Raw genomic sequence first — 16,136 nt, forward strand, 5'->3', positions numbered from 1 at the left:
TTGTTAAAGGGTAAGATCATATTTGTTTAAGCAGAAACAGCCCAAAAACAGTAGCTGACAAACTCACCAAATTCCATTTAAATAGACAGTAATTTTAGCATCAATAAAGCCAGCATATTTTTCTATCTAAATGGGTGAATTAAAGGTTTATTTATATCAGAGTTACTGAATGTTGGAACAGCGGAGAGACAAACCAAGACAACTTTTGTGTTTTATTTTGGTCATGTTGACTTTAAATCAAACATGTATTACAATAAGATTGCTGTTTTTAATATGGAGCCTTATGAGTTTGACGATAGCAATTTCGGGGCTATTTCTAAACAAAAAGGTCGACTTCTGTAGGGATTGTTCCCATAATTCTGTCAGAAACTTTATTTACTTACTTAAAGTGCATATGAAGTGACAGTGCACAGTTGCCTGTGGGGATTACATTGCAGTCTCTCAGTCTTTGGTCAAAAGGAGGATGAAAAAAAATATTTTTAAAGCCCTGATGACATCTATTACAATCAACTGAAGCCTTTATTTGATTATATGACCCTTCATTATAAAGTGTCACTGTAGGCTATCAGTATTTCTAACAGAGTCCATGTCTTCTCTCTCTCTGAAAAATCATTTAATATATTTTTTTTCAATGGATTTAATGGAACAATTCATACCATATACTAAAGGATTATCATTTCCCAATAGAATTTAACCAGTCAGTTTAGTTCATAGAAAGAAACATAGTACCTACTGACACATTTAGCCTAACATACTGAAAGTCTACCTTAAGAAATTTCAGTATCAACTGTATTTGATTTATGTTCTCAGGTCGGCTCAATCTGTTTTAGTCTAGGAGAGGATGGCCCAACACACGCACACACAAAAAAATCCAAAATGTGCTACAGTATGTGACACAGTAAATCAAGAAAAAGGGCAACTTTTCAAACTGTTCCTAATGAAAACAAATAGCTTTCAGCGTGGAGCTAAAGGGTACTGCACATGACATTTACATCCCAATGATTTAATCTCAGGGAAAAAGAAAGCTTTCAAAAGGCCTTGTCCTTAAAGAGATCAATTACACTGTAAAACTCAATTATAGCTGTGAAGTTCAGCTCATTAACATGCCTCAATCAAAGGGCAACTCCTGAGGACTACAGTACAAGACTATTCTGGGAAAACCGTCTGAGCTGCAGGTTGCTGGGACACAAAACAACATATCCATTTTTGTGACATTGCCTTCTAAAAGCAGGATGTCATCCAGCTTTAATGACTTCATCCTGAGAGGAAAAAAAGACAAGCAGATACAACCTCAGAACAAAGCCCTACTGTACAATGTCAACTGTAGCTTATTAAAGATGTAAAACAATGCGGATAATTAAAACAAGAACCTTTAATAAAGCCAGTGAATGTAGGGCATTCTCTTCTGTGTCCTCTGGGTAAAACACTGGCCCAGAATTCTGTTTTATTACAAAGCGGAGAGTTATCGCATTGTAAAATAGTCCCAAAGCTTGGCCTTGTTGCTGTCAACTAGTGCCCATTAAAAATGCAAAAAAAAACTTGAAACAAAGCTATTTGAATGTAACCTGTGTTTCCTCTCTTTCCTGTAGGAAAAAAAAAAGATTATCTCAGTTTCCAGGACAACTCTGCTCATTATTCAGAACCGATACAGTAGCTTGCGGCAAAGTTATACAAATCTCACAAGCCAACTTCAGCAAAGATACAACACACAGGATGTAAATGGCTAATAGGCAGGGCACAATACATACATGTGACCCCTGAGGGAGAGTGAAAAACAGCATACATATATACACATATATGCAATACACACTCTTGTGTTTGCATTTTTGCTAACTGTTTTACACAGGCAGTCTTTTTCCTATTGTATTAATTACAGCTCATGGCCACCACTGCAAAGCAAAGCTGGATGCATATTCTTAAAAGGTCTTGGACAACTCAATTGCTATTTATTTTACAGCTGTCAGCCTATCAGCTGCTGAGGGATGGGACTTTATCCCAACAATATATAAAACAATGTGACAGCAGCTCAGTCTGTGATGTGTGTACTGGAAAGATTAGTGGAAATACAGTGAAGTGGAGTTAAGTGTTTGTCAGTAATCAGAATTTAATTCTAAGACAAGGTAAAAAAAAAATTGAAAATAAAGCATCAAAAAATGGAAATATTTGTGTTTAGGTTGAACATGGGTACAGACATGACAGTTTATGTTGGTGCTCCAGCAGCATAAGCACTGCAGTCACTCACTTGGCTCGAGCTGCATTCAGAGACAAATCGCAGTGTAGGTTTGTTTTTCTTTTTTTGACAAAGATCAGTCTTTTAAAACAGTGTATTAAGCCATTTTGAATTTAGTTGTAACACTAATTACTTAGAAATATAAAACTGCAGACAAAACCAAACTTTTCATTCCAGGTTTTATGAAGGCCAACCTCCCGTTGGGGGCCTGGTAATCAGTCCCACTGTTCCCCCGACTACGACGCCTCTGCCAACCTGAGTCAATTGAAACACTATATAACCATGTGTTGCTATTAAGAGTACATGAAAACTAGTTAGCAAGCTACAATAGAAGTCCAGAAAGTTAGCTAAGAGTAACAAATAAATGGCTTAAAATGTAGCAAATAGATATTTGAAAGAATTCGGCAAAAGTAATGGATAAACTATTTAAATAATTAGCTAAAAGAAAATGATAAATGGCTGAAATAATTACCTTTACTTATCGGATGAATGGCTGAAAAAAGTAGTAGTAAAATGGTTAAAAAAGTGAGCTTAATGTAATGGATTAACAGCTTAAATATTTATCTAAAATGAATGAATAAAGGGCATAAACAGTTAACTGCAAGGAATGCATAAATGCTCAATAAAACTAACTGCCTAAAATGGAAGGAGTCTCTGTATGTACGTACTGTGCTATGTCCTTCGATGTCTCTAAAATCATTTATCAGATCAACTTCATGCTCTCCAGATGTATTGGTAGGAATCCATGAAGTGCAGTGTCCAGTGTGAGCTCTTGAGATCTATGGCATATATCAATTAATAGTGCCTTACTACGCCACAAGTACATACTGTTGTGTATTTAGAGAGCACCCCATTACAATTTGCACCACTAAACAGTATGCTGGGTACTCTCCGTCACTGCCTACAGTGCATTCAAGAACAGTTTAGGAAGGAGAGACTGGAAAGGGCAACAGCGCAGAGATGTTACATTGTACCAAACTCAAACATTTAAGCACCCGGAGCGATGTAACTTTCAGAATCAATGTTTTTGTTCCTGGAGATAGCCTGGCTTTGACTTCACTGAGGCCATAAAATGTTCATGTGAGTTTCTGCACCCAAATGAAACATACACCCTAGCACTGCTAGGGGATGCAACTATGTTATGGCAGGTGTATTGATTAGGACCCAAGGCAGCGCAGTGTTGAGTATGAAGTTGTTCGGATGAGTAATTCTTGAGAAAGCTGCAAGCAGAAATACCAGCGGCCAAGCAACCGGTCCCACTGTACGACACTGCACTATAAAAGAAGTGTTTGAAAGAGCCAGCCTATGCTACTCCAAGTGGTAGCAGTCCAGATGCAAACCAACCTAAATAATACTAATTCAATTATTGCATGAAAAAATTGTAACAGTATCCAGTTTTTGTAGTGTTATTTAGCATCCACTCTAAAATCAATTGAAATGAACCTATTTGGGACATGATGGGTGATGTTAATGAAGAGAGTTCATCTGATAGCGATACATCAGATAAAAAAAAGGGAACAACTGATGTAGAGACTAGAGTCATCCTTGTTTAATCATTCTGCTACACTTCAGCTACACATATGCTGCATGACTGAGGGTGTAATCAATGAAACTAACAGCTTCCACCTGGATTCACCTGGTTAACCTTCAGACAAAAATCATGTTCCTGAACGTCTTATATAGTCACTGTAAAAAGAAGTCTCAGCAAATACTACTGCCGTAGCTTACACTATGGACTTCTAATATTATACTGAAGGCAAAATGGTTTTAATGTGTCAAGATTTGGAGATTTGTAAGTACCAAATTGTCATGATTTGTATTCTGTGAACCTGCAGTCAGAGGCTCTGTTTATTTTATTTAGTGCACAAAGAATCTGCCCAGGAGGAAGATGTGGTTGTCAAAATAACAGAGGAGGAAGATGAGAAAGCTAGAGAAGGGGACAACCCTCCTCTGTATCAACTTGGCAGGGACAAATGTAGTCTTAAGTGCTTCATCAGCTCCACCTCTAAAGGAGAGAGAGAGTGTCCTCAGATACCGACCCAAAACATATTCAGTGTATACGTTTTAATGTCTGTCTTTGGGTGGGACTGTGTGACTTGTCCAGGTTAGGAAAGGCAAGAGAAGTCATGAGGAATCAAAGAAAGAAATCAAATTACAGTTAAGCTTAAAAGTGTGACAGAAAATGTCATGCAAAGGCATGAGTGAACAGATACATAGTTTCCTTGCTGCTGCTATCTGAATGAGCTAGAAGGGCAGAAAGGCAGCAGAGCTGAAAGCTAAGCTGATGACCACTGTGGTGTGTTGACTGGCCCTGAGTCAAGCAGTGCTAGAGTGTCCCAAAGGACTCATCAGACAGTTCATCAAAATAACTGACAGGTGTTAGGAGCTTGTCCCAAATGCATTTCCTACTTCAAACCAATAAATGTAGCCACCAATCAGAGCTGTGACAAATCAAGAATGCCTGTTGTTGGAATTGTCAAGTCTTAGTTGATGTCTCCTTGTTTTTTTATGCCGCTACACTGGCCCATACCTTTGACTTTCTAAAACAAAGAAGCAGGTATTTCCAAACCAGCCCAGTCACCAGAAGAAAACACTGGCATTGTACGTTTCTGCAAACCATGGATATGTCACATCTGTACATTTCATTCGTATCATATCAACGTTTCTATGTATAAGAGCTTACTTTTGTCATCAGGAGGTGGAGGGAATGGTGTATGGCAGTACACCTAGGTAAGACTCCTGCCAAGCTGGAGAGCACTGTTCAAGACCAAAACTGGCCGTTTTTAGGCGAGTCATTGTTGTGTGTACAGCAGCTTTTTAGTCACCAAACGGGTGTTTTTAGTGACCTGAGGCTGTGTTTCCACTAGGGGATTGTGCCATGACAAGTGGCTGTTTTTTTACACAAACACTGTTGTGTTATCTGCCAGGATAGCTCCACAAAAAGCAGTTGTTTTTGCCAAATCATTGGTGCACTTCCTGCTGGAATTGTGCCACTAAAAATGGGTATTTCATATCAGGTCAAGTCATGATCATTTTCTAACCATAACCAAGCGTTTTTGTTTTTTTTTTTGGTATCAAACCACATGGTAACCACAGCATTGTTGAAACTCAAAGATACTTTAGTTTCAACAAATCTGCTACATATTTATTTACAAATGTAACACATCTGTGGTTAGCAGAAACATACAAGGCCATCATTCATTCTGAGGATTGGGTTTTTTAGGGATGATTAACCCAGAGGAGTTTTATGTCCATCAAAGCCTTAAAAATGCTCCAACTGCAAGTTACTTTACATTGTCCATGCGGGACATGTACTGTACTTCTGTAACCCTTGACACCAGCAATAACTCCTCCCTCTTAACCACTCTGTAGCAATAAGTGGACTCTTCAAAGAGAAAAAGAAAGAAAAACATTGTCAAATAAGGTCTCAGACAAGTCAATTGCTGCACCCTCCAGGGAGCATCACCGTAATGGAAAGGAGAAAAGATGTTCAACACACATGATGAATCAAGCCAGACCTTTGAATGTGTATGGGGAGAGAGGAAGGTTTTGAACAATGACAGCCGCATTAAATATTCATTATTGTGAGCAGCGGAGCTGGACATTTGGGATATTAAAACCCGAGCCGACGCGGGCAGTGTGGCAGTATTCATTACAGCGGCAGAGTTTTGTCCACTCGTGAGTTTTGACGTTGCGGCCAATATCTTTTGTGTGGCAGCTCGGTCCCTCTGGCAAACACCGGACAGAAGAAGCGGAGAAAGAATAACGTGTTGAAAGGAGGGATTGGACAAGTCAATTACTGCAACCTCAGGGGAGCCTGGCAGCCTGGCTACAGTACAGACAAAGTAATAAGTAGTGATTTTCAGTCTCAGTCCCTTTATTGTAACCCAGCCGCATTGTGCGTGTGTTTGTGCTACAGGGTGTGTATGATTTATGGAAGACTGTGTGTACAGTGTTGTTGTGCATATCAGAAACCATGTATGTGTCTTAGTGCCTGTGTATGACATGCTTATAAGGAATGTGTGTGTCTTTGAACAAGAAACTTTATCGTATGTGTTGTGTCATTGTGTGCATGACAAAATGTGTTTGCTTTCCTGTGCATAAGGCAGTGTGTGTGTGTGTGTGTGTGTGTGTGTGTGTGTGTGTGTGTGTGTGTGTGTGTGTATGTGTGTGGCTGTTTGTTATTCCTGTGCTTTCTTTTCCGCTGGGATGCTTAGATGCAGAATTAAAGTGATTTCTTTGTCAGCACTTTGCAAAAACCCACTGTGACTGTGCGTGTATGTGTGTGTGTGTGTGTGTGTGTGTGTGTAGGACGTAATGCTCTTTATGAGGCTTAAGCAAATACCAGAAAGACAGAGGTTAGATATCCTCATTAAAAAACACAGATACTGAGGTTGATAATGAGGTAAACTTTCAGGGAAAAAAAAAATGGAAGTTTGGGAGAGTGCAAGGCAACATGCTGATTTAAAAGTTATGATAATCTCCCAGAAAAAGAACAGCCCTGTGCTTTGGGTGCACATCAATTAAGAGTTTGTTCACAAAGTGGGGCGAAGCAAAACAGCAGTGTTGCCGGGAGGGAGGAGGTACTTGCTACCAAGAACACCTCGTCATTCAGCTCCACTCAAACTGCCAACATATGGCAAAAAAAGACTCACAAACTACGCATGTGACTGCAGTCTCTGATGTTAAGCATGATGAACTTATCTGCGCTGCATCAATAATTTATCTTCTGGGATGTCATATTAAAGGGATAGTGCACCAAAAATGAAAATTCAGCCATTATCTACTCACCTATATGCCGAGGGAGGCCCTGGTCAAGTTTTAGAGTCCTCACAACACTTACGGAGATCCGAGGGGGGGGTGGGTAGCAGCACAACTGCACACTTAATAGCTGTCGGCGACCTAGATTAAAACGTTGATACAAAATATCTCCAACATGCTCGTCCATAGTGATCCAAGTGTCCTGAAGCCCCGACATAAAAAGTTGGGACTGCAAGCGCACACACGTGAGCGCAGTGCACAGAGAGGCAGTCAGAGCTACAGGCTACAATGAGGCTAAAAACAAAGTTTAAATGACGTTTTTCCAAACAACTTTTTATGTCGGGGCTTCAGGACACTACGGACGAGCAGTATGGAGATATTTTGTGGTTTCAATTATATGTTCTTGGACGTTTTAATCTGGGTCGCCCCCCCTCGGATCTCCGTAAGTGTTGTGAGAACTCTAAAACTTCACCAGAGCCTCCCTCAGCATATGGGTGAGTAGATAATGGCTGAATTTTCATTTTTGGGTGCACTATCCCTTTAATGGTGAGGTGTGTAACATTTAGGGTGATTTGATGGCGTTGAGCAGTGAATTGCAAATTGCAACAAGGTAAAACCGCTTCTAGCTAGAATTCCTTCAGTGTTATTTTTTCAGGAGGAGCCTAATTAGCTCTCCTATGGCAAGGTCTTCTCCTCTCCCTAACAAATGTACCATGTGATTAAAACCGGTAAACAGACTTAATAAAGTAGTTTCACCTTACCATTCAGGTTATCTCTGATGCTGTTTGACATGTTGGTATGGGCAGCTTGTCCACCTGCTATTGTGTGCTCACCTTTTTTCTCCAATAACTTGAGATCCAGATTTTCAGGAAGTTTTTACTATGACCCAAATTATCTGAAGAGGTGTCCTCCTCTCCACAACAAACGGACCCCATAAATTAGACCGGTAAAAACACTAAATAAAGTAGTTTCATGTTACAAACTAGTGTAACCCCCCATACTGCTAGTTGCAGGTGGGTTTCTAAATATGGTGGCCGATGCAAAAATGTGAGATGCAAATGGTCCTATCTAGAGCCAATGTTTGGTTTGTCCGTTATGGGCTTCTGTAGAAACATGGTTGTGCAACATGGCAATCTCCACAAACGAAGACCTGCTGCCTATGTAAGATATAAACAGCTCATTCTAAGATAACGAAAAGACAACAATTCTTTTTTTCAGGGAATTATACACTTTAGAAAACATTCTTATTGTATTATATTCCATTTCTGCTAATATATCCCCCATATCCTACACAGTGACCCGTTAAAACATTGACCTAGCCCTGTTCAGGACCGTCTTATCTACTGCAGTCCCAGAAACTTCACTCAATTTAGGCAAGCAGCTTCATACTGCTCTTTATCAGAGGTGGGGAAGCTAACAAGATAAACATTTGCAAAACCAACCAACTGAGTGTTAATCCTTGAAGTCTGTTCTCTTGTTTGGAAAAACTTCAGATAAAACATTAATCTTATGTTTACCTTGTCAAAGTTAGTTTTGGAGTGTGGAATGCTTGTTGTTGCCCATTGTGGCCCCTGGGGGAAAAATACTCCCGACAACGGTGGTTCTCACCACATTTCAAGTTTTCAGGGAGGTGAAGAAGCTGCTTATCTCTAGGTCTAAAAAGTGAAGCCAACGTGAAAATGCCTTAAAACTGTATCTTTCTAATGCCCAGCAGGGAGCACTCCACTGGTTGCAAAAAAAAAGGCTAACTGTACAGAGTGCTGCAGGGATGATGCTTATTCGTAGCATGGAGCTTACCATCGCCCCGGCTCTCTCAACAAAAAGCCAATGGGATTTTTATTTTGGATTATCACAGAAAATAAGCTCTGTGACAAACAAATGTTTATGATACTAATATGTTTTGTTCAGCAAGATAATCTTCACAAATAAACACCACTTTTATAATTTATTACTGATTTATTTTATGTTGCAGAACAAAAAGTTAAAGTCTCTCACAGACCAGCTTCTCATTTGAATCACTGACAAACATCGCTGGCAACAGGACAAATCAGCTGTTGCTAATTAACAATAATTTCGCAAGTAACTTGGTGGTAGGCCAAAACTTTGAACTTAAAATGCTCTCTGTGCAGCTGGTATTTGTACTCAGCCAAACAGAAAACTCCACTCTGTAACACCACTTCACAACCCTGAGTGGACAGTGTTTTTGTGGTTCCCACAACACAGAGTGACACATCTTCTCTAGTAAAATGATCTAGCTGATCATGTCTTGCCACATTTTAAACTTAAATTAAGCTCAAATCAACAATTCAACTTTAGCAGGTTAATTGTTCTGAATTAGGACCTCCAGTATTTGGAGAAAGTTAATAGCTACTGTTACATCAATGTGTCAGATAGATTATCAAAATTTCACACCTTTTGTCATTATGAACATTCACAAAATTTTATTATTTAACATCTTTGGAACAAAAATATATTTTGCAATGAACTGAGTTCTATATTATCATATCTCATTTTCAGGCTGTAGCTACAGGTTGTGAACATTTATTAGGTTGTCACTCAAAAGTGTTTTTGTCTTCACCTTACAGATTTCAGCTGTAGTTATTCATAATTTTAGTTTCTTCAAAAATTGAATGCTAAACCTAAACAGATTTAACGAGGGATTTGAACAGATTCAGATTCCATAAGCAGATTCAATACTGACATTAAACTCAGATTGGATAAAATGCTGTCAAACCCAAACGCTAATTGTAACGGCTCACAAGAATAAGCAACTTCTACGATGTTCGAAAAGACACAACGCATTCCTGTCCATTGTTAGGTCTCCTGTATTGAAAAGTACTCTTTTTGCAGGAAAAGCACAGTTCCTCCGAAACTCAGCATTACAAATCAATTGCGTGTGAACATTATTCATAGGAGATACATTTAACAAGCTGCTCCACAGTTCTTTAAGCAGAGACATTTTCAGGCATCTTGGTGCCATTTTTTGGTGCAACGTAACAATGAATAACCTGAAAATGAACTGGACTTGAGATGTAAAGGCTCTGAAGTTGAAATAAACCAATCCAAATGCGAAGGCGCTGGTTGCACTGCAGGAGCAGTACACTTTGGAACCAAATTTGTCAGCACTGCTGTGTGCTCCACTCAGTAAATTAATGAATGGTGATTTTTGAAGGAGTGATAGATGAGGAAAATTGACGAGAGGAGTGGGCAATCATGGAGGAAGGATAAACAAGCTGTGACACAAACACAAGTTCACAGAAGATGTGAGGAAAAAAAAGAGGAGAGAGAACATTTACTCTTGGCTCTTGGAGGACATTTAAGAAAACTAAATATATCACATCCAGGTGCAAAACCAATTCCAACTTAACGCAGACTTGTGTTAAAACGTCTACTGTCAGCAGTGCTAAACCAGCCCATTTCTGCACTACACTCTTGCTACAGCCCAGTAGAGGAAACACACACATTCTCTCTCTCTCTCTCACACTCACACACACACACACACACACACACACACACACACACACACACAAAACACGGTGGGCAACTGGGTTCTTAGGTGCTACGAAAGTGCACTCAGGCATTTTACAGTATTGAGGTCGGCCTCAGCCATGTTTTGCTGAGCTTCATCAATCTCCAAGAGCTGTTTCCAACAAGCTGAGAGCAGGGGGAAGGTTTGGACTGAAAAGAGGTGGAGAAAGAGAGGTGAAGGCAGTTGCATTAGAGGGGAAGAAGAAATAGGAGAAAGAAGAGGGACGGAAGGTCCAGGAGATGGTGTGAAGGGGTGATGGAGGGAAGGAGGAAACAATGTGAAAGATGGGAAGCGAGACAAATGGAGAAAGAGACAGAATGAAGTACAAGAAAAAGACACAAAAGAAGGAAATGGTGTAATATAGTGGATCACAAGCAAGTACAGAAAGCAGGTAAGATGCAGCAACAAGAAAGAGAGAATGTGAAAATGAAGGGGACCACATAGGGAGAGTAAAAACAAGACACTTGAGAGAGGAGGGAGAAGTAATGGATGTGGGGGGTGAGTAAAAGACAGGAAAAGAGGGTTAGAAGAAACAGAGGGGGGACAAGGGAGTCAAACATGAAAAATATCGAAGGATGGCAAAAGCAGCTTTAAGGGGGAGAAGGAAAGAATCAGAAGGATAGAAAGAGAGGAAAGATACTAAGGTGGGAGGGAAATAAGCAGCTTATTAAAAGGGACTGGGCTGGAGACGGAGAGAAAAAGCAGCAGCAGCTTTTTCTTTGCTATCCTCCTGAGAAATCTGTGGATAATATGTTGCAGAGGAAAAACATTTTGCTTACCGCCCCTTAAAAACAGGCTTAACTAGGGGAAACCAAAAGGCACAGCAGAGAGAGATAAAACACGGTTGCTGACGGCAGCCGATTCAGCTGAGGCGCTGGACAGAACTGGGTTGGCGTCTTTATCACCTTATTTAACATAACGTGACATTTGGTGGGAGCTGTGATTCGCACAGACTTACAGTATCATCTGGGTGTTTAAGTATTAGACTTGTGTAAAAAGAATGAAACCGCAGCCTTTTGCTTAATCCACTGGGCTACACGAGGAAAGAAACCCAATATTTAATGTGTTACAGCAGAATCAGTTTAGACCCAACACAATACATTTAAAAAAAGGAATAACTACACTGAAAAAAATGTCCACCCACAAACAGCGAGTAACAAGCTGAAAGCATTTCTTGAAACTAGCTTCAAAATTAGGCCAATGCAAAACACTATCCGACCTTTAAACTAATCAAAGGAATACTTTACCCACAAAATGATCATTTTTATGTCCATTACTCACCTGTGTTACCTTGAATTCATAAAGAAACATTGCTTTTCTTGCATGCCTCCACAGTTAAGGAAGAATCCAAAAACATTGAAAACTCTTGATGAATAGCAGTAAAATGGAGACTGTGTTTAAGAACAACAACAAAACTATATCAGATCATCAGTTTATGAACCTAAAACACTTTTGCATTAACAGTCACAGGCACATAGAAGTAGCACGACTGGGCAAGCGTGTGCGTTGGAACTCTGCTCAGCAGATTTCAAATTCATGCCCAGATGTGCTTTTGTATGTATGTGTTTTAAATAGTAAGGTTTTAGTAATGAATGTGTTAGGATATACTGAGAGCATACAATTGGATGAATGAGACTTGGATTATACTGCACGGGTTGTGTCAGTGTTTGTACACAGATGTTTTGATGTAGTTCTGCTGTTGTTGAATAAGGTTCCTGTTACTACAATTCCTTGAGAATTTTCTCAGTTTTTGAATCCTTCGTTCACTGTGTGTACTTCGTTCAGTATGCGAGAAATCAAGGCCACGAGGGGCAAGTCACTGACAAACAAATTGATATTTTGTGAGTCAAGTATTCCTTTTAAAAGTTTTGAAATAGACAGTGAGACTTTAACCTCTCTAACTCCGCCAGGACGCCGACGTCCTCGCTCCACCCCTCCCCCCCTCCTCTGTTAAATGGTATCTCCCAGGTGCACTACGTCATCAAACCATGTGATGTTTGGTATTGCCGGATTCAGGAAGCTCTCGACTTTTCAGAAATAGCATTGTTTTTCTTTTATTTATTATGTATTTCACACCAGAGCAGCCTAATCACACAAAGTCCAAAATTGCAATGAGTGGTGACAAGTCATGTCATGGCATTTTTCAACGGGAAAAGTAAAAGGATTACTCGCGATCTTATGTGGAGCCACTAGTGGGGACTTAGCTCTTTTATAAAAGGTAAGAGTCTCACTCCTACTACTATTTTTGGCTGAGATATACCGTCTAGAAAGTGGGATCATAACTTTCACGTTTCATATGGCTTTATTTGGTGATATTTTATGGCGTTTCTGTGTCAAAAACAACGTCAATCATAATCACACCTGATTTCAATAAGGTACAATGTTTGAAGCTGGCTGAGTGCTGCTTGATAACTGATAGTATTGTTTTGAAGCCGAGTGACCGACTTGTCTTTTGATACTCCGCCTGGATCTTTTCATGGAAAAAACAATGTAGAATGGTCATACTTTGAGCAATCTTCTTCAAATTTGAAACAAATGTTCATTGATAGTGTCCCTACAGCCCCACAGTGTCATTTACCTGCTCAGATGAAGCCACAGACAGTTATTCATCCTGAAAAACATTTTTTATTTTATTTTAGGCAAAATCTTCAATTTTTTATTGACTTCGGAGGCCCATTACTCTGTCTCTATATCACCTAGAGTGTTTCAGACAATTTCACAAGAAACTTCAGAGAGTTTTCTTTCTGGCAAGACCTCATGCATGCATGTAGTCACAGCGGTTCAGAAGGTACAGTCTTTTAATTTGGGTATGTCATTTTAGGCGTTTTTGCTACAAAATGGGGGTGGAGTATTAATATATTATTTTAAAATAAAAAAGTGCTTTATGAGATGCAATAATCTGTCCTTAGTTTAGATTAACAAAACATCAATTCTTTAGGGGTGAATTCTGCTTCTTTGCACCTGTATACTCACAAGGCTATAAACCTGAAAACATTCCATTGAGCCGGGCTCAGACAACATAAGTTTTAAAATCCTAACCGAATTTGAAATCAGGTTGCATCATGCTCACAGGTAGACACTTCACAGATGTTTTTCTCTCCCATCTAAAACAAGCACACACTACAAGCCTGAATGCACCACCTCACGTCTTCTCACGGGGAAGCAGATGTAAATAAAGAGACTGACATGAAGCGACAACTTGCTGTAATGCTTACAATGCTTTGCTTTGAGTAAAACAAAAGCAGAAGGCTAAATGAGTCTGGATGAGAAGAAGATGGTTGGAGAGATGCAGTCAACACTGGCTGTCTATTCTTCAGCGAGATCTAGATGTGAGATTTTAACTGTCAGTTTTAATATGTGTCAACAGCTAGCTCACGTTAGCCTCAAGGCCTAGACTGTTTCAGCTACTCTGTAATGACATTATCATAACCTTAGCAATGTAGATTTTCAATCCTAAAGAAAAAATATCTCAGATATTTGAAACTACAGAGGCATTCCAATGAGCCTGCGAGCAGCTCAGGAGGCTTTAAGGTTCAGTACAAAGGATTTAGAAGGATATATTGGCAGAGATAGAATATAATGTAATAAGTATGTTTTCTTAAGTGTACAATCACCGAGAAAAAAAAAGAAGAAAAAAAAAGGCATGTGTTTGACACCAAAGAATAAGCCATTTATATCTACATAGGAAGAAGCTCGTTGTCCACTGGAGTCCACCATGTCTCTGCAATAGCCCAGAACGTACAAATCAAACACTGGCATTAGGTATGGCCATCCACGTTTTCACACTGACTATTGTAGTTAGCAGCCACTCAGTGACAAACTGTTTTAGTCACCTGGTCCCTTTGTTTTGGAGAGGAAGAGACAGATAATTTGGTTCATGGTAAAAACCTCCTAAAAAATGAACACTGAAGGAATTCTAACTGGGACAGTCTTCACTACTAGACGCCACAAAATCCCCCTAAATCTTACACAGGAAATCATTTAAAACTGGATCTGTTCACCTGTCACATTACCTGATACTATGGGCCAAACATCAGTACCCACCAAGGTCCATGAACAAATTTCTCCTCTGACTGACGGGAGGGGTGAATCAGGGACAATAGTTCAATTAATTTTCTAGCATGGGGTGTCAATTTTTTCAATACTAATGCAGCAAATATATCATTTCAAATATATCATTTTGCATATTTAGATATAGTTTTGCTCTTAAGACTCTACCTTTAACCAGTTCAACCAAAATTTTGCTTTTGTCTTGACTATTTTTTAAAGACTGATCTGATGCTAAAGATACATTTTCTCCTAAAGATTCTTGGAATATAAGTGTAATGGCAATACAATCATGCTAGCTGCTGTTCAAGTCTGTAAAAGGACAATGTCCAGCAGGACAGACTCTAATCTATTGATACATACTGTATATAACATGCTGGTATTCATTTCATAGTGCCAGCAGTCTGAGAGAGTTCAACATGCAGTAAAAGGATAATACGATATTCCAACTTTTCTGAATAACCCTTTTTTGGGTGTACAATAAATAGAATATTGTTGTTCAGCAAATAGATATTTTATCACTTTCTGCCTCATGTGTGTCTGGCTCACAGTATGGCTCTGAACAGGGGAAGGCCAACAGTGTGGCTTCAAAGATAGTAGCAAACGCAGACAAGGCTCCTTATCACCGGGGTATCACAAAGTCATACTTTCGCCATCCCGGAGGAAGAGATGGGAGAGCGACAGGAGTAGACAGGGAGAGAGAAGAGGAGAGAGAAAAGAGAGAGAGGGGGAGAGAAAATGTCAAACTGTCTGGCCTTTTCTTGGCAATCCCACCACGATGTCTGTCTGAGAAATTAATCTTCTGTCATCTTTAGATAGGAATCTCACACTTATCTGTCTCCACCCCCCCCCTTCCCTCCTTCACTCAAATTCATTCTCTCTCCCTTTTTATATTTCTCATTTTCAGCTCATTTCCCCTTTTTAAACATTCACCTCTCCTTTTTTAACTGCATTTCCTGTTCTAACATTCATAGCATCTCTACCTGCCTTTTTTTTTATTGTCTTCTTACCTTTCTGAGGACAGGATGCTCTTTCCTTCTCTGTTGAAGCCATTATCCCCTGCCTGGCTACTTATCTTCTATCTATATCCCTCCATCGGTCCGTCTGGCCCACAGCTCAACACACTGACATGCACACACACACAATCGCAGCTCAATAGGGCCCTCACATACAGCTATCAAGCTTTCCATTCCTCTGTAAACTGTCATATTGTTATCAGCAGGATTGTGATGGTTTCTTTGGTCTCTTCCCTCATGGCTTTGGATGTGACACTGTGTGGAACTGCACATCTTATCTACCATAAAGAGACAACCTTTTGATCAAACATCCCGGCCCTTTATAACAAGGACTGCGTTTGATATCTGAACATCTGTAATGCAATTTGAATTTTTTTTGTTATCTAGTTGGCGATAAAGAAAACCATGAATGTGTGATGGGATTGCGCTGGAGTCCTTTTTTCTGTCAGTAGACAATTCTAATGGAGGGTTATCGTACCTGCTGTGTTTGTACCTCAGCAGGTTCATTTGGGGTTTTCTAAAAAAAATTAGTTTGTAGAAAGATTAGAGCCAC

At 39.6% G+C, this 16,136-nt stretch overlaps 1 protein-coding gene across 1 annotated transcript in view; it reads right to left on the bottom strand.

The window, feature by feature from the left end:
- ctnnbl1 (catenin, beta like 1) overlaps positions 1-16,136 on the bottom strand; it is a 105,419-nt gene that overhangs the window by 16,836 nt on the left and 72,447 nt on the right. The window lies entirely within an intron of this gene.

Source organism: Epinephelus fuscoguttatus, linkage group LG7 (assembly GCF_011397635.1).
Source record: "Epinephelus fuscoguttatus linkage group LG7, E.fuscoguttatus.final_Chr_v1".
Classification (NCBI taxonomy): Eukaryota; Metazoa; Chordata; class Actinopteri; order Perciformes; family Serranidae; genus Epinephelus; species Epinephelus fuscoguttatus.